The 10,988-nt window shown below is 32.9% G+C and overlaps 1 protein-coding gene across 1 annotated transcript in view; it reads left to right on the plus strand.

Moving 5' to 3' along the window:
* The first annotated feature begins 9,479 nt into the window (after positions 1 to 9,479).
* Positions 9,480 to 10,988, plus strand: part of LOC106689821 (acetylcholinesterase) — an 82,902-nt gene continuing 81,393 nt past the window's right edge. Inside the window, exon 1 of the mRNA XM_014435003.2 lies at positions 9,480 to 9,571. The gene's annotated coding sequence lies outside the window, so the exon portion shown is untranslated. The remainder of the gene's footprint in view (positions 9,572 to 10,988) is intronic.

Consider the following 10,988-nt stretch of genomic DNA (forward strand, 5'->3'; position numbering starts at 1 on the left):
TTATTAATTACAATGACCTTTACAAAAATATTTTTACGTGTAACAAGATTATAAGAAGGAAAAAAGTCGAAGACCCCGAAGAAAGAAATGTACTCCGAACATCCACTCATCATAAGAATTCAATCTTTTCTTCTAAAATTATCACAAGGTAAATCCATTATGGCTCCATATGGCATTGGGAGTAAATTAGAAGGGATAAAACGATCAGTAAAACCATGGTCAACATCCTACCGCAACAGCCGTAGAGAGGAAGTTGCTCTAACCCGCTTGAGAATAGGCCATACTCTCCTCACACACTCTCACCTGATCAGAAAACTGCCACCTCCAACGTGCAAATATTGTCAGTCCATTCTTACGATTAAACATATTTTTGAAGAATGTACTCACTATTTGCCAATAATGAACAGGATATAGCCTTCTTTATAAATTATAACTCCGATTTTTAAAGTTATTTTTAAGTTTTTTTTTATTTTTATCAGTTTTGTTTTACTTTTATCATGGCATAGGCGTTGATGACCAGAGGGTTTTACGCCTTTCAGCAACAATCAACAACAACAAAAAAGTCAAAGAATAATACATGAATACTTTGAATAAAAAATGACCATAGTACAGTACTACATACATTAAGTTATTCTGTACATATTACATTTATTTAAACTTTTTTTAAAATACAACTTTTTTGTTAGAAAATATTACATTCTGCCATTTGGAGGGAATAAATAATTTTACTGAATTTATGAAATTTTGTAATATTTTTTCTAATAAAAAAAAAAAAGAATTTAATGAATAGTTCGATGGTACTGAGTGCAAGAACGATAAAACTTAATTCAATCCCGAGTTAAATTGAGAACAGGTCAAGCCGGGAAATGTCAATGTTTGACCCCTTATATTCACATCAGGAAATTGCTATTTTAAACTATATCTCAATATATTCTATCTGGTATAATAATAATATATCGCAAATTAATCGTAATAGAAATAGTTGTTACACTCCAGGTGTCTTTCTAAATTTATTTAGCTTTTTTATCACCTGTTTTGTCATCAATTAAATTATATCAATAATTTATTTTTTTGAATATATTTATTTTTTTTTGGCTAAGACTCCCATTGGAGTCCTATACTGCCTAACCATGGTTGGGGGTCAAAGTTCTTCATTTTGTGGCACCGCCACTCAATGAAAAAAGTCAACGTCCCAGGCCAGATTCGAACCGGCACCGCCAATAGACATCAAATTATGACTGTGTCTTAACCACTGAGCTACGGGCGGCCCATATATATCTATAATTTGTTTTGAATTAAAAAATTGAAATATATCCCAGTTAAGACACGGATTAACGTAAATTAAGTTAAATTATTTTTTTCTTTTCTATATGTAAATTTGGACGATTCTCCTCTTATTTTTGGTCTGAAAACTAAAGAAGAAAAAAGAAGTTACTTCGTATCAATGTTTTTTTCATCATAATGAAAACTAAATACAGTTTTGTGCCCGAATTGATGACTCTGCCAATCATCGTAAAGTCGAATTGCGAGTATTCCTCAAATTACAAAAAAATCATTTTTGGTTCTTTAAAGAAAGAAAAATTCGGGTTATTTTCTCTTAGAAAATGGTTCAGTGTAAACCTACGTTAGACAACGGCTACAGTCAATATCCTTAAAAAGTATATATTGAAGTATTTCTGGAAAAAACAAAAATTTTTCCTCTTTTTACTTTAACCATCTATGTATGAAATATATATCAAGGAAAAGTATTTTAATCACGAAAAATTTCGAATACCATTTTTCAATGGAAATAAACGTTATGAGGTCCCCTGAGTCCAAATAACTAGGTCTCTTAAAATGGTTTGTATGCGTGGTCAGCCTAGCTCAAAATCGAAAAGTCGTTCGAAAATGTTTCACATTTTAGGATCGATTTTTCACATTTTTTTATCTTCTCTAAAAACGCTCCAAAGATTTTGATTTAACTTGGTATATCAATGTAAAATTAGATGGTCTTTTATATCAGATAGGTTTTATCCTCAATGAAATTGCCTGACAGATCTTAAATGGAGATTTTTTAAAAAAATCCTCCTCTAAATTACCATTAATTTTGTTTTTTGATTTATTAACTGTGTAAAACAGTTAATAGTAATAAAAATCGGATAAATATAAGCTATGAAAGGATTCGCTGATTACTTTAAGGAGGTAATGAAAAAATAAATAAAATTAAATTAAAAAGCCTCTTATACTTACGATATCTTGTACAAATCCTGTGGCATATAATTGAAATAATTGTAAGGCAAGGATCTGGGTTTGAATTCGGCTGTGGTAGATAATTATGGTTACCTGAAGCCGTCGAGTCAGCCGGGGGTTCGAAAACCATGAAGTGGGTACCCTTAAGTGGGTAAAAATCTGGCAGCCGAGCGTGATTCTGACCAAATCGGTTCCTTGCACAACCATTGTTCTAGTAACAGTACTTCCTTACAAAGTATTGCTCCCCAGACCCTTCATAAGTAGCGGTACAGATTTTTAAAATTATATGATATATAATCTTACATTAGTAATAATGGATAGATGTATACATATATATTACCAATATATATAATAGATAAATAATAAGACATATAATTATAACAAGTTGAAAAATAGCGAACATGATCTACTTCCCTTGAGAGAAGCTTCCTTCAAGAATCCCTAGCTTGGATGTAATTATTGAACACATTGTTGCTTTGCTGGGATAGTGGCACATTTGACAAAATAAAATCCAAACTTTTATTATGAATTAGATGTATTTCAAATAGAGTACCGTATATTGGTGTTTGTTGTAGGTATTGATATTTGGTGGGGAGGGGGGGGAGGGGAACAAATCCGTTAAGTGTGCCTGTGGGTCCTTTTTGTCAACCCCTGACTACCTGAGTTGCCGCCGCGTACTAACCAAGGTGGGAGTGTCAAGATTCATTTTTCGGGACCGCCAAAAAATAAATATTAACTGCCCAGATGGGAATCGAACACACTGCGTTCCTAACCATGGGCTCGGGGACCTAATCTAATAGGATTGTCACAAAGTTACCATTTTTTAAGTATTTATATTATATATTTTTGTCAGATGTGCCACTGTTCAAGTAACTTTTAACCTCTTCAAATTTATTTATTGTATTTAGAGAGAAATGCTGCCTAAACACATTGGATTGCTAAAATATAAAGCATTCTTATCAATCCATCATTGGATATATAAACACTTACATACATTATTCTAGAAAAATTTAAATTTATGTATCTCGATAACTATAAACTAAAAAAAATATATTTCAATTTTTTTATTTGATATTATATTTATTATATAATTGTATTTTATATATTTTTTTCCTTCTACTTCTCCAACAAAGAACAAGAGTAGACCTGAGAATAAACCAGAACCTAATCATTCAGGTTGGAATAAAATCCGGGTTTCTATAAACCTCTAAATAAATTTTTTGCAAGCGGCACTAATTTATTAATTATCTAAAGAGCCTTTTTAATTATAATAATATTTTTTACTAATATGGATCAAGTTAAGAAAACAGAATGCTAAACGAGTGTGTATTTTGAAAGCTGAAAGAACAGCATTAAATCACGCATCGTGAAAAAGTATCAAAATCCACGGTATCGAAAGCCATATCAACGTCAATAAAGCGGTTGCTATGCGGTATCCTGTATTCATGTCTCATTTCCTGCACCTTTCCGCAATATATCCTGGCATTTTCCGATGGGCTCTGAACAAGGCTTTATCCTATGGATGCTGAGAATATCTTATACGTTCTTATTCAACGAAGGAATAGATTTGATATCTACTAGAATAAAATTTAAAATTTATTAATCATTATTAATTTTTGTTCACTAATGAGAGTTAATGATAAATCATTTTAAGTCACTGAACGCGGAACGGATTATATATTTTTTTAAAACCCACATTTATTGGTTATAGCATGTTATATTCAATAAAGCGGCTTATCTTAATTATAATTTTAAATTCTAAATCATTTTCTAATTGATTATAAATTAAATTATAGTTTTAATAGGCAACTTTAGTATTACTGTAGTTGCATTTAACGATAAATGGAATAATATAACAGATCAACATTTATTGACTGATATCTAATGAAATGTAGTTAGGAAAAATAGATAATTCATCACTATAAATATGGGATACGATTAAATGATACAATTCTTTTGTTCACTTTTAAATATAAATTTTTATTTTTTTTTCTATCTTGAAAATTGAAATAATCCACTCATTTAATATTTTAGTAAGGAAGCGTAGAATATAGTTAATAATTTTAATAACAGTTGAGTTTTAGGCATCGGTACCGGAACGGATCAAACTTATACTACATGTCACTATCTCACAAGAGATCACAACACAAAATATAAAGGCCATCCTTCAAGTCCGGACCCGCCCCTCTAAGACACCCAGGGAACGACAGTCTACTCTAAACGGGAAGAGGATACTTAAGATACTTTAATTGAGAAATATTTAAAAAGCGCCTAAAATAACAACGTGTAAGGATATATCCTTATATCCTCTGATATACACAATGACCGCTAAATTTGAACTAATGCCATGAATTCCATTTTAATTTTTATTTCTAGTAAAGATATATTAATAAATAATAATCATGGAATCCTACATATTAAATCGCTATAATCAAAATGAACTAGATACAAACATGTTTATATTCTGTTTTAAATAATAATAATAATTAGTCTTTATTTATATACATCTGTTTTAAAAGACGTGGATTAATTCTGAGATCGAAAAAATCTTACAGAGGTCTGAAGTAAACCTGGTTGTTGGGCCTATGCCTTTATAGGCTGTGGAGTTACAGTTCAAATTAAAAACTGGCAAACATATTATTATTTATTTTTATATAAAATTGAATTTCTTTATAGAAAATATCACTCACAGAGTAATATACAAACATAGATTTACAGAACGAGGAAAGGATTACAGAGATAATGGGTCACACATTTTGGCTGAGCCACACACGTCTTTTAAAATTGTTTTTGCTTGTTTGAAGTCGGGTCACGCAACTTTTGCCTAATGAAACTGTCTTTGTCATGTCCCAAAGGATGTAAAGAGCCTTTGGAAATGAAGGATTTATACTTTTTTTGAAGTTTTTTAAATTTAAAAACACCAACCAAAGCTTTTAAGTAAATGACTACCGTGTTGGTAAAATACTTACACATACAAAAAAGTCAATTATATTTTCAGATCTTTCTGTTTTTTCATTCAGAATATTGTTCCTTTCAAATAAATTGTTCTGTACTATGACTCCAACTATAGAAAATTAGAGGTCATTCAAAATATATATGTGAGAATAGTGAACAACTATCCTCGGTACACCAGAATTTCAAGCATTTTGTCTGACTTAAAGCTCCACAGACAAACCGTAAACAAAACTTGTATGGAAATTGTACAAAACTTCTTTATATTTTACTTTTTTCACCAAGTACCTCAACTGTTCATTATTTATAATTTATATATATCTCCCTATTATTTATTTTTATACTTTCTTTTTTATATGTTTTATTTTATTGTATATATTTTTTTTTTAATTTTCCCACTGTTTAAAACTAAAAATATGTAAAAAAAGAAATTCAAATTACCTCACTGTATCATGCATATATATACTATATACATGTATGTTTTATTTTCCTCTTGCATAATATCCCTATGCAAAAGTTTATTAGACATTGTACATACACCATGGCAAACCGCATACTGTGTGTGTATAATGTTAACATTGAAAGATGATAAGAATATTATATTAAAAATATTGAAAAAGTTTAAAGAACAAAAAACAAAATTAAATGAAAAGAAGAAAAAAAAATCAAATTTTCTTATGACAAGAAATACTCTGTACTCTAACAATTTGTACTATATAAAAAAAAATTCTCAACTATAAACTAAGAAAAAATATATAAAAAAGCAAATATGTGTGTTCATAATTAAAAAAGTGAATGTAATTAAGTAATCAGCTCTCATATAATACATAACTGTGTGTGTAATAATTAATGATGCATGAGAAACAGAATTAAACAAAAATAAAACAACATTTATCAAGAATAAATAAAATGATAAAATTTAACATAACGTTAGAGGGAAGACAACTAATTAATTAAAATAGGAATAAGAAGTACATGAATAATAAAAGAGAATAAATGCAATAAATAGGTAAGAATTAAATATTGTACAAGAATAAAACATGATAAAAATATCATAACAGGTTTATAACGAAAAGGTATACTAAGTTATCACGCCGTTTATCAATTTTAGGCGCTTTTTAAATATTGCATGATTAGACTATCTTAAAGTCTCCTCTTCCTGTTTTATGCATATATTTTAAAAGTGATAAAGGACCGTCACTTCCTAGAGGTCTTAGTTTGCCGTAGCAAGTCAGTATGTAATTTGTATATATACTCTGTATTATCATATATTTGTAATTGTAATTATATATCAATAAAGAGGATTTGAAAATAGAAAAAAAAGAGGTCTTAGTCCAAGAATACACTAAGGGGATGAGTCGGCATATTGTCCTAGGGAACTTTCCCCACACCGCCTGGCTGTGTAGCAGCAATAATCCACTGGTCACCTATATCACCAAGACCAGGCTGGCCGTCTTCCACCCGGGAGTGGATACCTCCATAAGGCAGACTGGAAGGGATACAGATCGAGAATTGATGAAACACTACCCGCTGTATCTACGAGTCGTACACTGGGTGAGGTGGATACAGCTGTGGAGGTCATGACCACTACCATCCAGGAAGCAGCCAACTGGGAGATCCCCATGTTTTCCCTGCACCCTAATACCATCAGAAAGCCGCCTAAGCACATCCTCGTCATGATCGGCCAGAGGAAAAACTTGCGTGGTATGTTCCAGCAAACTCGAGACTACAGCTTGAAACCGGCCATCAATGCAATGACCCGACAGATGTCCAACCTCATTAGCGACTGGAAGACTGATCTGGTACGACCAAATGCAGAGGACTCACGAGGATCATCGTCTGTTCTGGAAGTTAGTGACGACATTCGCCACGCAAAGAAGAACGGTACACCTAACTTCCGACCTGTTGACACCTAGGGAATAGGCTGAACTCCTGCCCACAAGCTTTGCAGCGAAGGATGCTGAGCGAACTGACTAGTGTCCCTTCACTTCCTATTTAACGACTGCCGAGTTCCATGAGAAGCCCGCCTTTTTTACCTGCGGCAGGTGCTACGGTGCTACAACGGACTAAAGGAAACAAGGCGTCCAGACAGGATGGAATACCTTAAGTATTGTTGAAGATACTCCCCCAGGAAGGGTAAGGCCTTCTTGTTGAACATCAACACGTAGTGGAGCGGCTGGAAAGGATAACCTTTTTATTTGTGTTATGATGTCCTCTTGTGAGATTGTGACATGTCGTACATCGACCAACCACCTTGCTACAATATTTATTAATTATTTGATATATTTATGTTATAGCCTTATGGCAATCTCAATAACAACTAATTACACAAAAAAACTATATAATCCGCATCCTATGACCAGCATATTACCATAAAAAATTAAGATGCTATACAAATAAAATGTCATTTAAACGTTTAATTTCTGTTATGTAAAGATTAGAAAATTTCGCAACATTCCATAATAAAGTTGTAGTTCATTATTGTGGCATACATGGATGCTTAAGAATTGGTTTAGAGGAAGATAAGGCGGTATTATGGGCAGTTGAGAGGGGATAGGGTTGTTAACAATATTGCGTGATGAGGAACATGTGTAGATAAAGAGCTTTGCACTTTGCATATTTAATTTAATCGCAGCCAAGTCCCAGGGCAGGCTACTCTCCGACGCTTGACCTCAAAGCTTACTTATCATTGATTTGCTCTCCTGGCATACTTTCTGCCTCTGTTTTAGTTTCTATTTTGAATAGTAATATGTTATTTAATTTAGTTTCAAAGACAACAATCGAATGACAACCTAACATTACAAAATATTTAAAAACCTTTCAACCACAATAGATTAGTACATGACTACTATTATTCCTATCCAATCATTTTACAGATCAGAATAGGTAATGAATATTACATGTAAGTGGTCTGTAAGCCTATACTTATAAAAAAGTGTCCGTACATCGTGCGTAATGGTCCTGTTTTCAGCCTTTGCAGCAACTGGCATGGTATAAACTGTGTTAGTTATCGTTATGACAATATTTAATGTCGTAGCAGTTCGGTAGCATTAGATCTGGCGTGATAGTTAACATTGGACATAAAGCTAATTCCACGACAACTGCCACATTTATAGGCCTTGACAGCGAATTGTTTCCTCTTATCCATTGTTGTGATGAATAAGAAAGAAAACATTGCTATGACATTGTCAAATCAAGTGTAATTGTCATTTTTCTAACTACTATAAAAAATTATTTAAAAAAAATACAAGAAATGTATTGTATTGTAAGTATTAAGAAATGTATTGCTACTTCATGAATCACCTTTACTCTCCGTCGTAAACCTCTACCCTCCTGTCCTACAGTATCCTTTCTAAATACACCACTAATGCCTGTTGAACAGATTCGATACCTAGGACTCCATCTTAACAAGAGACTTACTTGGAATCCACACACAAGACTGAAACGAAAAGAAACTGCTCGTAGATTCCGATTGCTACAACACTTACTTGAGAAAAGCTCTAAACTTCCCATTCACTACAAAAAATTAGTATACGCTACAATAATCAGGACCAATTTGGACATATGGAATTGAGCTCTGGGACTCCACTAAACCATCAAATTCTTCCCCCATCCAATCGTTACAATCCAAAATCCTTGATGCTCCTTATTACGTCACAAATAAACTCATTCATAAAGACCTTAACATTCCATTCGTTGCAGATTTGACCCAAAACAGATATGCGTCTTTTTATTCAAAACTCCTTAACCATCCTAACCCATTAATTCTTAATCTTTCATCCTTAACAATCCCTGATAATCCTCCGAGGCGTCTGAAAAGAAGATGACCACGGGACCTTCTAATTTAAATTAATGTTTGAAGTACCACCAATGGGTGGTTCCTTCCCAAGATTTTCAAGTGTATATGAAACATACTACATATTTACCTATTGTATTATTTTGTACAGTTGTAAATTACATTAAATAAATAATTAAAAAAAAAAGTTTAATAATCAAGAAAGCGAAATGAGTTGAATAGCGTCAACCCGTAAAAAGGTTTGTTGGCTGATGGAACTTTTATTAATAACGACCTTTTTCCAGTGTTCAGAAAAGAAGCCAGTACCTCCGAAAAAGACATCTCGAAGGACATCACGCCCAACCACAAAGTGCCATAAAGACACCCCGAGGGAAGGGTACGGTAAGGTACTAGAGTAGATCAGCTGAACGTAGTGCGGGGGCTGATTGTCTGGTATAGTATACAGCTGGAGATACACCCTGATCAGGGTGCATGCGCGGCTGGGATCGACCAGAGCTGGCAAGGTCAGGTCACCAGCTAGTACTAGCCAAGCGTTCAGTCCGGCTTCCACCGTCTCGCGGCTCGGTCGGAACCTCCACACAGCGTACTCTTCTGGTATGCTATCAATTTATTACTTCATTCTATCTCTATTATGTCAACGACAATATTAAAAACCTATTAGCTAGGTGATAGAATATGTGAGTCGGCCACTTCCAGTGCAACTTGATGACACCTTCAGAAACTTTGTCATCCTGAGAAAACACTGCTAGGCCGGAGTAATAAGGAGATTGCACTGTTGTAGTCTGTGCCTGCATACTCCAAATTTGTAATGAAAAATTAACTAACTAGAAACTCTTATAGGTGGCATTATGTTTTCAATATCATTCAAATTCGTATCCATAAAACTGTCCAACAAACTGGCTTGTAACGAAGTATACATTTTTGAATTTTAAACTCTCAAAACGTTGGAGACGTGATTGAGAAAATGCATATTTTAATTTAGGTATTTCATAATTGAGTATAAGTCTGATTGACATAATATAAAAAAAAAAAATAGATATGTAAAATTAATTTAATTTATTTTCTCAAGAATCGAATACGCTGATAAATTGGCATAATCATGGTAAAATCTAATGTTTTCCTCTTTTCATTGCATTAATTGGGTACATATATGTACTGAACCCTGACAATTAGCAAATGAGATACGAATAGATATTTAACAGAGATATGGAAGATGGTTAGGAAAATAACAGAGTTACACAACCAAAAAATTTTCCTACCTAGAAAAAATATGGGTCGCCTCGTGAACGTCCAGATAAGAGAGTGTACATTTCCTATAGAGACGAGACAGTATATAATTTGCATTTTTTATTACTTACTTTTCAGCCTGACAACGATGAATTATAAATTTCTCTATTATATGTATTTTAATGATTATACCATGGTGATTACGTAGTTAGGCAGTTGGGAATCTTAATATAATGGGTCTGAGTACCGATGCAGATCCAATCCTACAGGTGGTTGTTTATGCCAACTAAATTACTAAAAGGTAAAGGATATTATATGAGTTCAATGTTATATTTAATGGCACTAGATCAAAACAAAATGATTAGACAGGGTCTCATTATATGCCCCTGGAAGTTCCCCTAACAAAGATAGGGGAGGGGGGGAGGACTTGGTCCAAGAGTCCGAAGTACCTGGACGAGGCGTAGACTGGAAAGGTCACCACAAGGTAGTAGAGCGGTAGCCATCCAGGGGCCCCAAATCACCTTTCTCTTTCCATCTCTTTTCATTTAATAAAAACTCTAGCCATCAATTTTTTCTTGATCTTAGTATAGTTTTATATTAATTATACATACATATATATGTATTGGTTTTGTTTGATATAATAAAATTAATGCAGGGTGAGAAAAAAATTAGTATTGTTTTAAATTGTCTATTTCTGATAAAAGAGTTCATAAAGGTATCTAAAAGTTTCTCTTGAAATTTGTTATTAATAAATAAATCTCTTAACATATAAATAAATATATAT

The sequence above is a fragment of the Halyomorpha halys genome, unplaced genomic scaffold, assembly GCF_000696795.3.
Source record: "Halyomorpha halys isolate HHAL.00 unplaced genomic scaffold, Hhal_1.1 Scaffold1478.1, whole genome shotgun sequence".
Taxonomy (NCBI): Eukaryota; Metazoa; Arthropoda; class Insecta; order Hemiptera; family Pentatomidae; genus Halyomorpha; species Halyomorpha halys.